Consider the following 19,112-nt stretch of genomic DNA (forward strand, 5'->3'; position numbering starts at 1 on the left):
GGAGCGCTATATCTGAATGGCATAATGAAGCACCAGTGGGGTCACCCCATCATGATGGTAAAGACTTGGGGGTGTCTGGAACATGTGAGAAAAGCTCTAGTGAAGAGACTCAACTGAGATCCATTTTCGTCCAACTAGGCCCTTCTGGTTTCATTTTGTGCCCCAGGGTCAAATGTGGCTGCTGGGAGATGCTTTGGTTTCCCAAACAAGCTTGGTTAATTTGCCACCTATCCTCTGAAGGGAGGTGAATCTCCCTTGAGTTAAAGGACTTGTCCGCAGTCCTAGTATTTGTGCTTACTTCTAGAAGGAAATAGAAGTAATTTTCCATTCCTATCCATTGGATATGCAGGGCAAGGAAGCCACTTACTTAGTCAGAAAAGCCATTGTGGGCACACTGGGGGTGATAATTTGAGCTTATTACCTGAACCTGATAAGAAGAGGCAGGAATTGTTGTGGACTGGTGACCAGGAAGCACTGACAGGGCAGAGGGAGGGCCCAGATCATGCTGCTGTGGCTACTAACAGGTCTTTAACTTCCATAATTATTTGTAGATCAACCCGGAGAGATGGATAGCTAGAGATTGGCAGAACAGTTTTTCCTAGATTTGGATTTACTGAGGACACCAGGTCACCCGTTACTGAAATAGCTGTAGCAAGAACACTTATTTATAAAACTAGATACCTCATAACAACTTGCTCTTGTCTCTCCATTTATAAACAATGGAGGTTTAGTCCACTCCTGGGAGAGGAATATAATACAGGAGTGTATTAACTGTGTCAACCAGCCCACAGGCTATGGGTAAGCTGGGCCAACTATGTTTCCAGTGTTCTCAGGTGCCCCCCTGTGGAGCACATTTTGAACCCCTAGATACTCCTATGCTCATTCCCTGCTCTGCTTTATCAAAATCATCTTTCAGTTAAGAATCTTCTCTCAGTCATATACACTATAGCAAGAATTAAAGTTATAAAAGCCTTTTTTCTGAATGTGACTCAAATCACTTAAAATCTTACCTTAGAGAGATAATCTGATTAATCAAAGCTGATAGTATAAATCTTACTTAATTCAAAAAAGTCCCAATCTTGGTGATTTGAAAAAAATAAGTTATATAATTTTTACTTTTTCATGAACTTTGAAAATACATTCGCTTTTTAATGTTCTTGTAGTCCCTATTTGGGAAGAAGGCCAGACAATTATTTTATTCTCATGTTACAGAGAAGAAACTGAAGCAAAGAGCTTAAATGATGTGTACAAATTCCAGGATGAATTAATGGGTTGGCATTAGCCCAAAAGGATTCCTGATTCAGGATACAGATCTTTCCAGGGACTGTACATTTCTGTGTAGGCCAAAGAGCGCTTCACTTATCAGCCGTCTCTATCATGCGCCAACTGCTTCATATCTATCACTTAACCCACACAACAGTCCCAGGATTATTGTCACAATCCACAGATGTAGGTAAAAGGACTCAGAAGATTTAAGTAACTTATTCAAAATTCTTACCACAAGAAATTGGCAGCACTGAGATTGCAACCCAAGTCTCTCTCTACATCTTAGTGTGTTGTTTTAGAGACCTCCAACTCCTCAGTATCTAAGCAGAGGGGGATGGAAATTAACCATGAGGTTACTGCTGCCAAGCCTCTAGCTCTGAAGGGGACAGTCAGTGAGGAATCATGGAGACATTTTCAAGTCTCTGTGGAACTCTGAGTTCCCACAGATGTGAAGAACTATGGAGGTAACTGGGGGGAAAAAATCCACCTTTGACTTTTTGCAACCACATCACATCTTGCTTATCATCTTATAAAGACAGAGTAGGGCAAAAACAAAATATGAAAACACATGGATTCCTATGGGGAGAAAGGACAAGTCCCTGCTGTGCTTGTTTATATAGTATGGCAGATGGAATTCCTCTCTCCTGAATGCCTCGGGCAAGGGCCTCTGAGCCTCTAAATTCTTCCTCTGTGCTGTCACAAGTCAGGGAGTCTTGTAAAATCAAGAAAGGACTTCAGTGTCCACTGCCCCAAAACCCTCTCTCCACCTCTATGAGCCTGTTAATGAGAAAGGGTTACAGCCATTCTAGCAAAACTACCCAGCAACTCATTGAAATAGATTTCTCTCTTTGCCATCCTTTCCTCCCTCCAGACCTCTTCCCTCCATGTCCATTTATATGTGACACCATGTGTATTTATGCATAAACATATATAACAAATATGTACATGTCACTGCTACTACCATTAGTACTTCTAACTGGCTGATATTGGGATATTTGGTGATATTGTGTTCATAGGTAATGCTCTAAGAAATTTACATATAATAACTCAATTCACCCCCATACTATCCCTAGGAGGAACATATTTTATAATCCCCCATTTACACATTAGGAAAATGGGAAACAGAGAAGTAAGACACCTTGATCAAGGTTACATACAGGTTAGAAGTCAGTCTGCCTGAACGCAATGGAGTACTTGCATTCAGCACAGAAAAACATTCCCACAAAGATAAGAACGTCTGACTAACAGAGGTCTGGGGAGTGAAGAGGAAGCAGGACAATCTGCTTGGCGAGGCCAGTGGGGAGAGGCGTTTTCATTGAGTAGGTGGCCTGTGGGCTGACAGCTCTCTTGGACTTGGAAATAAAAGTTTTCCTGCCAGTTTGATTAAGGTATTTTCCTAAGTCTCTCCTTGGGTGTGGGATAGTCACAATAGTAACAGGAGTGGTGGTAGTGCTAGTAGTAGTAGTACTGGGAGTATAGTAGTATCACTACTAGTAGCATGTAGAACAACACAAGCAACGATACTACTAGCAGTAGTAGTGTTAGTAGTAGCAATAATGATGATGATGCAGCAATGCTTAATTTGCTCAGCATTGTCCCAAGAATCTAGAGCTTTAGATATGCAAATTATCTTTATAACAAAACCTAGTCTTTTAAAATAATACAATAATTTATTTTTACATCATTTTTGCCCTTTTCCATCTCAGTTGCAATCTCCGTGGGCTTCCCACCACCAATTCATCCGTGTGCCATCACCATAGTCCAGTGTACTTCCCTCCCCCCACTGTTTTTTATCCCATTCCTCACTCCACTCCCATAAAATGTCTCTGGTATATAGTTGTTCATTATTATTATTATTTTCTCGCTGGGTCCTTTATATTCCTGCTATGAGTGAAACCATCCGGTATTTTTCCTTTTCTTTCTGGCTTATTTCACTAAGCATGATCTTTGAAACCTAGTCTTTTAAGGACAACATTTGTGCTATGTCATTTAATTCTGGGAGGCTGTGCTTATTATTTGCATTGTGCATATGAGGACAGGAGGCTCAGAGATAATGAAGTAATTTGTACACTTCAGTGGCCTGGTGATGGAGTTGGATTTCAATCCAAATGCATGAACTGCTCACTTCACTTTGCTATACCCACTTTTTGTTAAAATAATTCTAAAATATGCTCCACCTATGTCTTCCTTATAATGCATAGCACACATACTTTAACCTTTCATTCTTGGCTCAAGGCCATCACTGTGAACACAGCTATTGTGTGTAGTGTGTGTTCAGGCACTAAGGAAAGACACAGTTATCAGCGTGAGCCAGCATCAGCTTGACCTGAACTGCTCTGCTGTTCTTTACCTCCCTAGAGATACTTTTAGGGGTTATTAAGTTTTATGGGGTGATGGAGCTTTATAGCCCCATAAATAGCTCAGTCTGTTCTGTCCTGAGAGTTGTTCTTTTCAGATTCCCACCTTGGGAGCTCCTTTGTTCTGTCATCACTTGAAGTCAGTTGTCTGTGATTCTATTTCCATAACCTCCCCACATCCAAACCATCATTTCCCCATTCTCTGGAACTTAGGGTGGAACCAAGTAGAGGTTGCCCAAGGAAACCAAGGACTGTGTTTAGAATGAAGTAAAATACGATCTGTGCCTAAGGAAAATAAAGTGCATGAGCTCTGTGACAACTCCTTGATCCAATTTCCCAGAGGCTGTCCTGATTTATACCACCAACAAATACTCTGTTCTCTCTAACCCCTATCTTGTCAGGTAACATCTCCTCACATTACACATTCATTCATTCATTTGTTCAACAATGACTAAATAATGACCACTAGAAGGCACTGTGCCAGGTACTGCTGAAGATACAAAGATGTATTTAACATAGGTTATATATCCGTGATGTTGAGAAACTAGTAAGTATTGGATAGTTAGAACATAAGCTAAAACATGTTGAAAGAACTGAGGCACATAGGAAGAGAAATCATGCTGTTGGTGACTCGATGAAAAGGGAGGGTACAGGAGGGCTTAGAGCCTTCCTGGGAGGGAGAGAATCTGGTCACAAGTCTGGGGCAGGACAACCTGGGTATAGTGTAGTAACTGGGAAATGATGTGACTTGAGGGATCACAGAAAGGACCTGAGAATCTGGGGTGTTGAACCCAAAGAAGGGATCACATTACAAGAACTCCATGTATAGACATTCTTCCCCTCCCCATTTCCAAATCCTGACTCTCATATCAGGCCAGGTTACAGCAGGTTGAGGAGGGAGTGGATCCCCTTCCCTGGCAGCAGGGTTTGGAACACTTGGATTCTATGATAAAAGCAATGGTGAACGTCATCATTCAAACTTCTGTGTAAAAATTAGAAGAAGCAAAGAAGCACTTGACACACAAGGCATTCAATATCTAAATGAACAGGATTGACAAAGGGCTACTTGAATTTAGTGCAAAATACAATTTACCCTAGTCAAAGGACAATAAAATATAAGAACTGGACTGTGGACCATATGATTTTAGTTTTACCTGCACTCCTATGTTTACTATAGCACTATTTACAATAGACAAGATATAGGAACAACTTAAATGCCCTTCAAAGATAAATAAATCAAGAGGAAGTAAAGTAAAGTAAAACAATTTGAATAAAGTTTTGGAAAAGAGGAGACAAATTGTCCCTTTGCCTGTGCTAATAACTGTATCTAGAAAACCCAAATATTAAGTATTCTAGAATTAGTAAAAAACAAAAACAAGGCCCTCCCTGGTGGCGCAGCGGGTTAAAGCACAGCACTAAGAAGCTAAAGCCACTTGCGCATGAGTTCAATTCCCGCCTGCCCTGGAGGTGACCACATGGCGCAGCAGACCTCTCCTGACCCGCCCGCTGCTCCCCTCAGCAGTGTACTTCATCGATCTACCTGCTCTGCTCCCCACTCTATCTCTGGTGAAGCTTCTCACTGCCCCTAGCCTCTGGCCTGTACCCCAGTTCTGTATGCACAAATAAATCTTTAAAAAAAACAACAACAAAAAAACCCCAAAACAATTGATGAGGAAAACTGGTACTTTTTATGAGATAAATATTTAAAAGTATGTACAGCTTTTTTTCTATACTAATAACAGGTTAGCCATAGGTAAAAATGGAAAATAACTCATTCATAATAGCATCCAAGCTTTAATAAACTTAGGAATAAATTTTCAAATGAAAGCATAAGAATTATATGGAGAAACTTAAAATCTAATTAAATAAGAGCTGCACAAATGCAGTTACCCCATATTCTTAGAAAGCTTAATATAATAAAAATGCAATAAAAATTTAATGAGAATTTCAATGGCTCACATGACTTCTGAAAAAAAAAAGGCTAGAGGACTTACAAGATATTAAAACATAGAGAAAACTCTGCAATCGAAGCCTACGTAGTATTGGCATAGGAATAGGTGGGTAAAACACCAGCACAACAAAACAGTCACAAAAGCTTGTGGGCCTGCAATATAAGGATTTTATTTCAGTTGAAAATGAAAGCCTTTTTAATACATGATGCTGACATCATTCACCACTCATTTGAAAGAAAAAATATTGAATACCTACTTCATACTGTATTTACAAATAAAATCTAGATCAATTAAAGACCTAAATGTAAAAAAGAATTACTGAAAGCTAGCAAACATGTATATATAAATACGTGTGTATATATACATGCTGATGTATATATAAAATATAGGGCATAGCAATATCTTTTTTTTTTTTTTAAAGATTTATTTATTTATTCATACAGAACTGGGGTACAGGCCAGAGGCTCAGGGACGGTGAGAGGCTTCACCAGAGACAGAGTGGGGAGCAGAACAGGCAGATTGAGGAAGTACACTGCTGAGGGGAGCAGCGGGCGGGTCAGGAGAGGTCTGGCTCGCCATGTGGTCTCCTCCGGGGCAGGCGGCAGGCGGGAATCGAACTCATAAGGAAGTGGCCTCAGATTCTCAGTGCTGTGCTTTAACCCGCTGCGCCACCAGGGAGGGCCAGCAATATCTTTTAAACATGGTAACAACCCCAAAGCTATAAATGAAAAGACAGAAGTGAATGCTTATACTAAATTTGAAATAAATGTATGGTATTAAACAAGATCGAAACCAAATGTTTAAATTGGAGGGGAGATTTCTATCACATACGACAGATTAAAAACCATACTAGACAATTCTTACTAATTAAATAAAAAAGATAAACAGCTCAGTGGAAAAATGGAAGAGAATATCCAAATAGAAGAATAGAAGAGCAAATCCAAATTCACTGACATGTGAAAAGATGCTCAATCTCTCTACCAGTCTAGAAAATGTATATAAAGTAATAATGAGATATCACTTATGCCTGGAATTGGGAGATCATTTGCTTTTGTCAATGTAAGTTTAAATGACCAATCTCTTCTTCTTTTTAAGGAGAGGGACACTATCTGGCAAGACCTATACAAGTTAAGAAACACATCCATTGAGGCAGCAGTCTCACAGCTGGGTATGTGTCCCATAGAAACAAAAGGCTGGTCATAGGATGAGGCTAGTTGTTGCCTGGGCTGCAGGGCAGCACCGTTATGTAAATGCTGTCCTTGGAGGTGAGGCAACACTCTGGCATGGACTGAACGTGTGTGGTGGCCAAACACAGGAAACCAGGACAGAACCTCTTAGTGGACAAATGGTTGAGTGAATAGGGCAAAAATCTCATGGGATACTGGGCAGTCATTGAAGAGGATGTGTCAGATCTATGCTAACTAACTTAGGGGGATTTCCAGGATGAATTGTGAAATAAAAAAGGCAAGGTATGAAGAAAGCTATAGCAAAGTCCCAGTTTTGTGACATGAACTATATTTGTACCTCATCATATCTGAGTGATCAGAAAGAAATTACTCACCAAAGAGGGAGAAAGGAATGAGTCCAGTAAAACCCAACCCAATCAGACCAGATCTAGCCAGGACTGAAGCAGACTAGGCCAATCCACTTCAGCATGATGGGACCTCAGGTGAGTGTTGTCCTTACACTTTAATAATTAAAAAAGAGAGTCTGGGGGCCTCCCTGGTGGCTCAAGCGGTTGGTTATCAACTCTATGAAGCTATTGGCAGGCACTGCAGCAAGAATTTGCTCCCTGGCCAGGAAGGTGACCCACATGTCTCAGCAGACCTCTCCGGACCTACTCACTGCTCCTCTCAGCAGTGTCTTTCAGTCAGTCTGCCTGTTCTGCTCCCCACTCTGTCTCTGGTGAATTCTCTTACTCTCCAGCACCTCTGGCTTACACCCCAGCTGTTGTATGCATAAATAAATATTTTTTAAGCGAGTCTATATAATTTAAATTATTATTAGGAAAATATTAGAAAGAATTTACTTTTTTTTTTAAAGATTTATTTATTTATTCATATAAACAGGGGTATAGGCCAGAGATGCAGGAGGGTGACAGGATTCACCAGAGACAGAGTGGGGAGCAGAACAGGTAGATCAACGAAGTACACTGCTGAGGGGAGCAGTGGGCGGGTCAGGAGAGGTCTGCCGCGCCATGTGGTCACCTCCGGGGCAGGCGGGAATCGAACTCATGCAGAAGTGGCTTTAGCTTCTCAGTGCTGTGCTTTAACCCACTGCGCCACCAGGGAGGGTCCCAGAAGAAAAGACTTTTTAAGAAAGAACCCTCTTAGTTTGCGAAATGGCAGCTTGCTCTATTTGGTTGTACTTCCTGCATAGGAAGGAACATCCACTCCAGTGCTCCCCTGGAAGATGGAATCAGGATCACACACTGCTGATACCCCGAGGAACCTTGTGTTTCTGGGCTCCACCCACACCTTGATGCATCTTCTGTATCAACCAGACTTCTGCCTTGGGCTCTCCCCAGGAATTTGGAAAAGTGAGAGGAGGCTCCAGGAAGCAGAGTGATTGCACAGGGCAGGGGATCAAGCCCTGCTGTGACTTGTACAGATTTGAAAAGCAAAGTTTATGGCAGCACAGGGCTGAGTCAAGTTGTTATCGTGGAGCGCCTACTCAGGTACCCACTGCTATGGAGCATGTGGCTTTCCAGGGAGACCTGTGGAGCTAAGGAGTATGACCCTATTTTCATTTGCCTAATAAATAAAATGTAGCCCAGACTCCCACATGAATCTCTGTACCAGTCTCCTAAAGGACTTGCTTAGCCCTTTCTCCCCACAATAGTTGATATTGGAATGGAAAGCATCTCAGAGTCACAGCTCAACTTTGCATCTCTTTTTTTCATATAAAATTGGGATTCTAAAAAAAAAAAATTGGGATTCTGTGGGCCCTCTTAACTCTGCCATCCTTTCTATACTCTCTTGGCTGTGTCCCTGATGCCAGGAAAGAACTAGGTCTGATAGTGAAAGCTGAAAAGATCTCAAAGACACACCGATGTGAGAAACAGGGAAGGCTCTTTTCCATTTCTTTTTCAAGTAACCTACTCAGCTTTAGGGAACACCAACCACATTCCCTACAGTGCGTCATGCTAAACAATTGCTCAGTATAGACACATTAAAGCAAAGCCTGCGTCTGAAGTCTATTAGTCTAAGATCTGGGTCTAAAGTAACATCTGCCTCACCCACATATGAACATAGGCTCATTTATCAGATTCACAGAACTACTCATCTTTTAGCATGTCTACACTAATTCTCAGGATTCCTCAGGCCCTGATGGAATGAGATAAAGGAAGATAATTTTGAGGCCTGGGGCAGTGGGCAGAGAGTAAACCTGTAGGTAGAAGCAAATACAAGGAAGTTCTGCAACAGGTGGAGCTGAGGGTAGAAGAGAAGTCATTCCAAATAGCTTAGGAGACCTTAAAAATAACTCTGAAAACATAACCATTATATGACAGTTGCCAATAAGTACGGCTAAGGGCATGGGAGGTAAGTCAAGTTCCTCTTGCTCTGCCAGAATATTTAAGTCATTCCTTCCCTTTCTTTCTTCTTCTTCTTCTTTTTTTTTTAATGAGGTACTATTGTTTTACATGCTTATTAATATTTTGACAGTATAATCCTGAGAGTTTCTCCCACCAGGTGTGGTCACTGTAGCTCTCCCACCTATGATGTTCCTTTTTATTTTACTCTTCAGTCCCCAGCTTCTGAAAGGCTCACTGGGCCAATGGCCACATACCCTTCGACTGTGCTCTGGGCTGTCCTGCCTGGAGTTCAGAGTCTTTCAGTAGGAGGTTTGTATGCTAGGTAAAGTAGAGGAAGGATCCTTTACATCTAACAAGGAAGGTAGCTTTGTCCAGCCAGCCATGTTGGCGTAGGGCAAGGGAGGGAAGTCTTTTGAGAGGACTGGGGTGGCAGCATAATTGACTGTTGCAAAACCAGGGAAGTGGGCTGAGTCTAAGCCCAAGTCCTGGGCCAAGTCTTTTCAACACAGCCCTAGGCTGACCTGAGGAATGAGTTCATTGCTGGCTCTTATCCAAATCTGATCAGCTAAGATCAGAATAGGTTCAGTATACACTGCTTGGCTTTCTGCTGAGTGTTTCACTCCCCACTTCCCCTTCCAACCTTCAACAACCCCAGCATGGCCAACTGGCCCACAGGTCTGCAGGGGTCAGGCCCACCTCCTTCAAAGAGACTTCTGGGCTCCCTTGGGATAGGGCTCTCTGTGACCTTCAGTTTCTTAAGCATCTTGTTATCATGACCCAGGGTAAGCTATTTCTGGGTAGGCCCTCACATCCATACCTTTTCTAGTCTTGGCCAGATGTCTCCTATACAGATAGGTCCTAGGGAAGGTTTGAGAACCAGCTTTGAGGGTAGATAGACATGGATGCAAGAGTACTAGTTTTATGCCTCAAGTCAGCAGTATTCTCTGAGCATCACCTGTAAATTGATGTTAAATGTTTTTTAGGGTTTTTGTGAAAGTTAAATGAAAAGATACATATAAAGTACATATATCTCAGTGCCAGACATGTCCAGGCTGGGCCACCATGTCTGGAAACAGGCTATACTAGCTTGTCATGCATTGTAATGCATCAATAAATCATTTGTAGTGCACTGCCTGTGTTACAAGCCCTCAACTCATGGTAATCCATCCACAGTGATAATGGGAAGATGGTGAATATACAAACACTTGCTGTTTCCTGAAACCCAGATTTTCCTTGGTTGTTTTCCCTCAAGGTCACCCTAGACTCACTTCCCTCATCCCCCCTCACCTACTTCTAGAAAGAACTACCTCCCAGATCAGGTTTTGGAGACCAAGGAGAGTGTGCCAGGCAGTGGGCTTTGGAAATTCCCCAGGGAAAAATCAGTTCAGACCATCAACTGTTTTGAGACCCCAGGAATCAATATTGAGAATTAACTGCTCCCTGCTTGACACACAGGTTTTAAATGCTTAGGAGAAAACAGGAAAAGTGGGCAGACTCTTAGTGTCTGCTAAATCATAAATCCAACAACTATAAACATTTATTGAGCACCTACTGTACTCAGGGTAACATGAAACAAGAAGTTGCACAGGCATAGAGGACAGGAAGATGGTTACTGTCCTCTGGGAGTTAAATGCTAGCTTGGGGATGCTCAGGAGAAGGTGCTCAGAATAAAATGGAAAATTTTTCAGGAAGAAGGTACCTTGGGAATTTAGGGGTCCCAGGGACAGGCCCAGGCTTCATCTAATCCTTCATTCTTAGGTGGAAGCATTACATTTGGGATCATTTGAGAGGATATTGATGCTGCTGGTGGGATAACACTTTGAACTCTTAGAGCACGGGCTGGCAAACTTTTCTATAAGGGTCTAGTTAGTAAGTATGGTACTTTATTTTCCTCCCCCTCCTGCTACTTCTCCTTCCCTTCTTTCTCTTTACCACCTTTTTAAGTGTAAAAACCAATCTAAGCTCACAGACCATACCAAAAAACGAGCTGGATTTGGTCTGCAGCAATATTTTGCTAGCAACTAGTAGAAATTTACCAGAGCTTGATGTCATTATGAGCAAGAACAGAAGCAATCAGCCTACTGGCAAGATATTATGACATCTTTTGTAAGAGAGGAATTGAGGCCCAGAGAGGCAGAGACAGTGTGTCAAGGGCACTCAGCTAAGAGTGGCAGAGGCTGGAATTGAATCTAGATCTCTCTGACTCAAGCATCCACTCTCTTAGCCATCATGTGGGACTAAAGTCTGCACTGCTGTGTGGAGGCACACAGAGGCTGGGTAGCGCTCCTCCTTTCAAAGGTTACAGGGAACATCCATGTGACTGGTAGAAAGCTATAGACAAGTAGATGGGAATTGAGGAGATGGTTGATGAGCAGCCCAATCCTGGCCTTCCAGGTCCATATGCATTGGGAAGCTTTCACTTGGTGATTCTGAAATGGATGTAAAGGGATGAAATGTTTCCCTGTCCCCTTACTCCCCCCCCTGCCCTCTCCTCAACTATGACAAGGCTCTTTAAAGAGACTTTTAGTAGCTTCTAGGACACTAGATGAGAGCTTAGATTTTCCTCACTTATTCAATATACACCTGGCAGCATGTCAACAAGGAAGATGATAGATGTAAAAAGTGGAGGATGATCTTTCTTCCCTTAAATAGCTAATGACACTGAACATATTTTAATTTCTTTGCTGTATTTTGAAACTCAAAATACAGAGAAGAAAATATATTTGCTGCTTTCTATAATGAAATACTTTGTCATTTAAAACCAACAAAGTAAAATACACCCACACATCACTCAGGGGAAACATGAAAAAGGGTTAATTTATGGATTGTTTTCTGGGGACGGGACCAGTTTGCTTCAGATAAAGAATTAGAGTATGTAAAGTAATGTTTACAATTTCCTGGCACAAAATAAGGAATCAAAAAGTGTTGTCTATCATATTTTCTCCCTAAGTCCACTCAGTTGGAATGAATGGAATCATGAAGAATTGTGGGGTCTTCCTCCCAGGGATGGCAAGAGTACTGTCTTGGGTCCCCAAGGTCTAGCTACAGAAGACAGGCACAAGAGAAATGCCTTCACAGTGGGGGAGGCAGAGTGTTGGAAAAACAGTTCTAAAAATGAGAAGCCAATCAAAAACACTTGGTAGATTGACAACAATGTTGTTTCTCTGGAGGTCTCAGGCCTGACAAGCCAGTAATGTGGAGGTGACATGGAGTAGTGATACAGAATGGTCCATAGACCCTTGGGTGGTCCCTGAGACTCCTTCAGGAGTCTGAGAGGTGAAAACTATTTTCAAAATGACACTGTGGCTGTGTTGACATTGCAATGCCGAGGCAATACTGGAAAGGCAGTTTATACACCTGGTACCTTACCAGGAATTGAGTCTGGGGCACCTAGTGGTGCCCCCATCACCTTCTCTGCTACAGCGCATTCACAGGCCAAACACAAAGAAGATTCACTTATAGCAGGAATATTCTCAACAAAGCAATAAAATTATTAATTTTATTAAATCTCAACCCTTGGGAAGGTGTGTTTTGGTAGCCTGTGTCTTGATGAGATGTACACATGAAGAAGCTAGGTTGAACGCTGACGTACATGGTGGTCTGCAGAAAAAGTGGGCCTGAGAGTATCTGAGTGGCAAGTTGAACTGGCCGATTTTATATGAAGACCTTTTTGATTGCCAAGAATGACTGGCAAATAGATGTGATCTTTCACATTTGTATCTAGCAGAAATTTCCTGAGAATTGATGATGTGGTTTCCCATTATGGGCCAAAATACAGCAACAGAACTGAACTTATCCTCTTACCTTAAACAAATTCAAAAAATAAAAAAGGACAAATTATAGGAAACAGTGGCCTTCAGACACTGACCTGAAGACAACTCAGGCCCTAAGAGAAGGGTTACAAGGAGCCAGGCTCACTGCAATTTCCAGGACACAGTGCACAGACACATTGCTGGATTACCCCAAACCAGAGGGAATGAATTAATCAGGTGCTACTAAAGTTTAAGCTGTGGGGTTCCCTCACTGGCAAGTCCTAACAGTGGCCCAGATATGTACTCCTATGTCATATTTTTATAAGGTTTATAGCACAAGTATTTAATATTATTTCAAAGGGGTCCCTATGAATTATGTAAGTTTTAGGTTTGTGACCCCTAGACCCTACTCTGCCCAGATAGTTTCCCACCTAGATGTTCATCTGGAGTTTGTATGACCACTCCCTTTATGAGACACAAAGGTCCCAGTGAAGACCAGTTCATGTTTATATTTTAGTGTCTGCCCTGGGCTGCCCCTGCTAACACTTGAATGTAGGGGTGAGTGTGTCAACCAGGTTCCCTGTCTTTATAGGACATCAGTCTCCCAGGGAATGAGGGAATGATATAATTACCCAATAGTGAGGTAGCTACTTATATACTACTTCATGTATAGCAGTGGTAAATGCAGAGGTCATGTGAAGATGCTCTTCTGGAGGGCGATGGTTAGGGGGCTTCCTGGAGAAGTGACATTTAAATGAACTTGTGAACAGGAGCTGGTGGACACAAGGGGGTGACTTTGGGGGCAGACCAGTCACTGAGTGGCAAAGGCCTTGAGGGAGTAAGGAGCATGGACAGTCTGCAGAGCTGAGGAAGCTTAACTGGCTGAGGGGAGGGGTGTCAGGCTGGGGTGGTCAGCTGAGGTCAGACAGACCTGTTGCCAGCTGGTGTTAAGGATTTTGAAGTATTGCTTTTCAGAAGGATCCAGGGCTGGGACCAGTCTGCTTTGGAAGGGTTTCAGTCTAAATCATAGGCTCCTCTGATTCTTCATAATTCTCATCAAAGTCAAAATTGCCTGCATCTGGATGGTGGCCCTCTCCACACCAAATTATAGGCACTGTGCTTGGCACGTCCAATACCAGCTCACCACTTCCTCCCACAGCACCAACCCTGTGGGCTAGGTGGCGAGAATCCATCCTGAAGGGAGAATCAGAGTGGGCCAGGGACAGTGACAGGGTATGGGCTGATGGGTTGTGGCTAATCACTGGAGGGATCCTACTTCAGAGGATGCTGTCATGGATCTGACTTGCCAGGGAATCTGGGTGCCAGAAGATAAGGCCTCCAAGCCCCAATGCAGCTGGTTATAGAGGAGCCTCCCCTCATCCAGGACAGAAATGACCTTATGCCATGTCCTAGCATCCCACAATGCTGCCAGTGGCTTCCCAGTATAGCTCCTGCTCTGCTGATTGCACTGTTTCCCTTCACCCTGGTAAACCCTCACATCAGACGTTGATTAACATCTGTGGCTCAATTTCTTTCACTCTGCTCCAAAGGGACTAGGTCAAAAATACCACTTGATCTTATTATTGCCAACATATTAGGCTCATCTGGTGAACTATTACAAAAAGGGCCCCCTTCATACCAATTTAACCAAATCTCTGGGGTATAACTGGGCATCAGCATTTTTTTAAAGACCACCCCAAGGGACTTCTAACAGAGAGCCAAAGTTGAAACTATGAAGCCCAGAAGCTTCTAGGCCTGGAGGTGCCTAGCATTCACTGGGGTTCCAGATCCCCAGGGTATACTCACAGAGCTGGGGACCAGCTCCTGGACAAAGATGGGAGCTGTGTCTCACTCAGCAAAGGGAGTTGGCCACGCCCTGGGCAGGAGCTGTAGGGTTAGTTAGCTCAGTTAGCAGCACTGCACACCAAGCTAATTCCCTCTTTCCTTTCACTGCCATCTGCCCTTAGCATCTTGCTGCCTCCAGAGGCTTGAGAAATAAGACATGAGAGGATGGTGAGGGCTGAGGCTCTGCTCTCGGTACATCCCTAGCTTTGCCAAAGAGAATTTCTGCTGCTCTGAGCTGGGTTCCCAAATTTAAGGGAGTTTTGGCAAGTTATTAATCCTTATTAAATAGCCAGCCATTAATCTCAATTAATTTGATTGCTTAATTAGGCAGTGCCAAAAGAAGATGGAAGCCTGTCGAAATGAAAATTGCTCATGGCACACAGACAGGCTGTGTGGTCTTGGAAAATCAACAGGACTCAGGAGGTCTGAGTTCTCTTTGCCCTTTTGCCAAAACTAATGTTGAAGACAGAATTTGCTGGAAGCAGGGGGGTTGATGAATGGGCTGTTCCAGTTACAGGTCACTTGTTATGCAAATGAGCAATTTTCATAGATTTGGAAAAAATAAAATAGATCCAAACTTAAAAGCATACTGAATGGTCTATAATTTCTCTTTGCTACTAACTGCATCTCAAAGGTGTGCTCTGACATCAGTATTGCATTATGAACATTGATCAGACTCACATGGCAGTGTAAATGGTACTAGTAGGTACTAATGAATGTGTAAGGTTTTAATGTAAGTAAAAATGTTTCTAAGATCCTGAGCTGGGGTATTAGTGGTTTGTTTTGATTATTTTGCTTCATATTAATGCCATTCATTGATAAGTTCGAAAGATACAGAAAAATGCAAGGAAGTCAAATTGATATCACCATTCTGAACAATTTTGTGTGTATGTTTCTACTTCTTTCCATATACATATGTATTTCAAATATGATGCTTACTAGGGATGGGGCAGTCCACTTGGACAGACCATGGTAGCCTGCCCAGATCCCCTTTACTGTGGGGGTTCCCACCCCCAGCTGCTGTGAGTGCTGGATGCTGATGGCTCACAGTTGCACTTTTCTGTGGAGATGTGATTGTACATTAAAGCTTTATCTGTGCTGTAGGAGAGGAAGAGAACACACTGGAGAAATGAGAGTCTTTAGCATAACTTCCACTGGAGTCTGGGAGATCAATTAAAGATAGAAGGCTGTGCTAGAAGTTCTGAGTATTTAAGTTGCAACCTCTAGAGAGAATACAGAATGTCTTTTTGAGGAGGCTAGAGATAGTGGAAATATGTGAGGAGCTGACAAAAATTGAGGACTCATCTTAGGCATGAAGGATGAGAGGTTGCATGATAGTGAGGGCCTGGGTGCATGTCATACATGGCTCTTAATTCCTTCCTCTCCACCAGTTTACAGGGTGGCCTGGAATGAGTCTTTCTGCTTTCTGAGCTTCTTCTATATAGAACAGAAAGGGTTTATAAACACTGATTTCTTAAGATGTCTTGCAGATTGCACCTTCTATGGGTCTAAGATGAAAACAAAAGTGGTTTCTTTTGCTGTAGTTACAAGCATTGGGCAAAGATGACAATTAAATTAATTGATATAGGCAGTTGCTAGGATAAAGCTGCTAGGGATACACAGGGAAAAATTTAGGACCTGTGAATAAATTCCATCAAAACATCAAAACTTTTTTTTTTATAAAAAGCAAGCACACAAGAAAGGAAGGAAAAATGGAAGGAAAAAGGGAAAGGAGGGAAGGAAGGTGGCTAGGAGGGAGGGAGAAGAACAGCAAAGTTGAAATAATGGATTGGGCAGGAGTTCTCCCAGGTGTGAGACCAAATGGCATGGACAAAAGGGTGTGATATCATGAATATTCACTACCAAGCCACACTGCCTCCTGCACAGTCACGTGCTTCCCAGAACTTGCATTAAATCGATGCCAGTCACATACTCTGGAGCCATGTCTATCTGGTCACACAGATGCTGAGTGAATGGTTGTTTCTGGACAAACCTACAATGGCAAGTCTGTCTTTACACCTTCCTCAGCCACTCTCTTTCCTTTGGAATTTCTCTCCCTTCCCTCAGATGCCCAGAGCTGCTTAAGAACATCATTCCTCAGCTCACCTGGGCCACCTATAGTGTGGTGCCTGATCAAGGCTAACCCCCTATACATATGGTCGATGTTAAAGAATTTTCACAACTCTTTTTTCTTCCATCAAACTTTTAGGTTAATGTCTTCTCCCGTGCCATTCAACCTAGGAGCTAGTAATCGCATGTTCCAATTAATTAAAATTAAATATGATAACATAATATAAAAATATTTGATGACAGTTATTATAATAATAATGTTTCTTAGTCGAACTAGGCATAGTTAACAGCCACTTGTGGCTAATAGGCACCATATGGTGCCCGCACAGAATCTGTGCTGTCCCATAATGATACATTCATCCAACAGACAGTAGTGTTCTAAGCTACTCCTGAGCTTTAATTACTTGGCAATATATCTGGCTAGCATGTGAACATAAAGGAAGAATTCAAACACTTTTATTCTTCATGTCTCTGTCTTTGGGAAATTCAAATTTCTCTCTTTGTCTTCAGATGCCATCTGGTATTCTCTGAACGTTCTGGTCTGGGAATCTCTGTGCCCTGCCTGCCTAGCCCCTTACTACTATAGGCAGAGGGGTTGTCGACCTTTCACTCCTGTGCTGAAATCCCCTGCATGGTCTTAAACTTGCTTTCAGAGCAGCTGCATGGTTGTATTAGTCTCTTTGGGCTGCGATAACAAAGTGTTACACTAGTAGCTTATGAACAACAGAAATTTATCTTCCACAGTTATGAAGCTGAGATCTAAGGTCTGGGCACTACAGGTTTCTGGGAGAGCTCTCTTCCAGGTTTTGTGTCTTATGTTCTCACATGATAGAAAGAGGACAGGAGAGCTCTGTGGGGGTCTCTTTCATAAGGACATTCAACTCATTCACGACCTAAAATCCTTGCATAACATATCTCCTAGTCCCATTCCATGGGGGTTAGGGTTTTATATAGTTTTTGGTGTGAGCCAAACATTCAGTCTGTTGCAATGACAATTGCTTATATTAACCACATTAGCTGTAATTCTTCAAAACAAAAGTGAAGGTTTAAAAAAGTCATGTGGGGCCTCCCTGAGGGTGTAGGGGTTAAGACTCAGCACAGTCACCCCTGTGGCCTGAGTTCTATGCCCCACAAGGAGCTAACTCACACGGTGCAACAGAACTGTTCCATCTCGTCTGCCTCTCCCCTTAGCAGTATATTTCAGTCCATCTGCCTGTTCTGCTCCCACTATGTCTCTGGTAAATCTCACTCCCAGGACTCTGGCCTATTCCCCAGGTCTTCTATGCATAGATAAATAAATCATAAAAAAAAAAGTCATGTGTACAAGGCCCCCCAACCCATTTCCCACTTGTCCTTAACACATACAAATCTTGGTCAGGAGGTTTTAGAGTCATAGAGTTGAGAGCTAAGGCCATGAGGCAAAGTCTCAGCTCCCCTTCTTTCACCTGGCTGACAGCAGATCTCTTCTCCCCTCCCTGCAGCCTTTAAGTACAATAATAATTGTAGGAGTATCCAAAAATAAAAGCTATTGAAGGGAGCTGGCTTATTCAACATGTGTATGTAGTCATAATTACTATTTCCTCCTGGATGGATGCCTTGTGGATACTTAATTAAAGCTATATTATTCAAAGTAATTTCATTCAATGACACTTGGTTCCTTTTGCTGATTTTGTTTTAATATGACCCTGGGTTTCCACTTTGCTGAAGTGTTCTGGGGAGAACTGCAGTTGAGAGGGCAGAGTTCAGCACAGGACAACTTGGGTCGCTGCTTTGCCACAGACAAGCTACATGTGCACACTATGTCACCTCTTCGAACTCGTTAGCTCACCTGATGTGTACAGAAATACCATGGTAAAGATCCAGTGAGGGAATGCACGCAAAACTGTCCACACACCTGACACGTATTAGAAACTCAATATTGTCAGCTTCCCTCCACTGATTCTTCTCCTGCTGAACTTAAATCAAAAGTCTTTTGTACTTTAACCCAAAATAAAATAATTGAAGTGTTTTCTGACTTTGAATGTGACTTGCAACTTCTGTACTCACTAATATTTGGAAGGAGGAGGGTTTATCATTTTTAGTTCTCTTCTTTTTCAACTGTGCCCATTTCTCTGCAAAATAACCCTCTCTTTAGTGGCTGTGTTTTGTCACTCACAAATAGATGTGGGTATGTATCACTCTTGGAAACAGCCCAGGGATGATATTCTCTGGAGGTTTATCAAAAGTGCTGAATTCTGACTCTCTTTGCCAAAGCTCCTTCTACAAGATTCGAAGCAGATGTGGGTTGGAAGATGCTGGCCTAGTAGGAAATATGCCCCCATAAGTGCGATGTGCC

This window comes from Condylura cristata, unplaced genomic scaffold (genome assembly GCF_000260355.1).
Source record: "Condylura cristata isolate star-nosed mole 26May11 unplaced genomic scaffold, ConCri1.0 scaffold00023, whole genome shotgun sequence".
Lineage (NCBI taxonomy): Eukaryota > Metazoa > Chordata > Mammalia > Eulipotyphla > Talpidae > Condylura > Condylura cristata.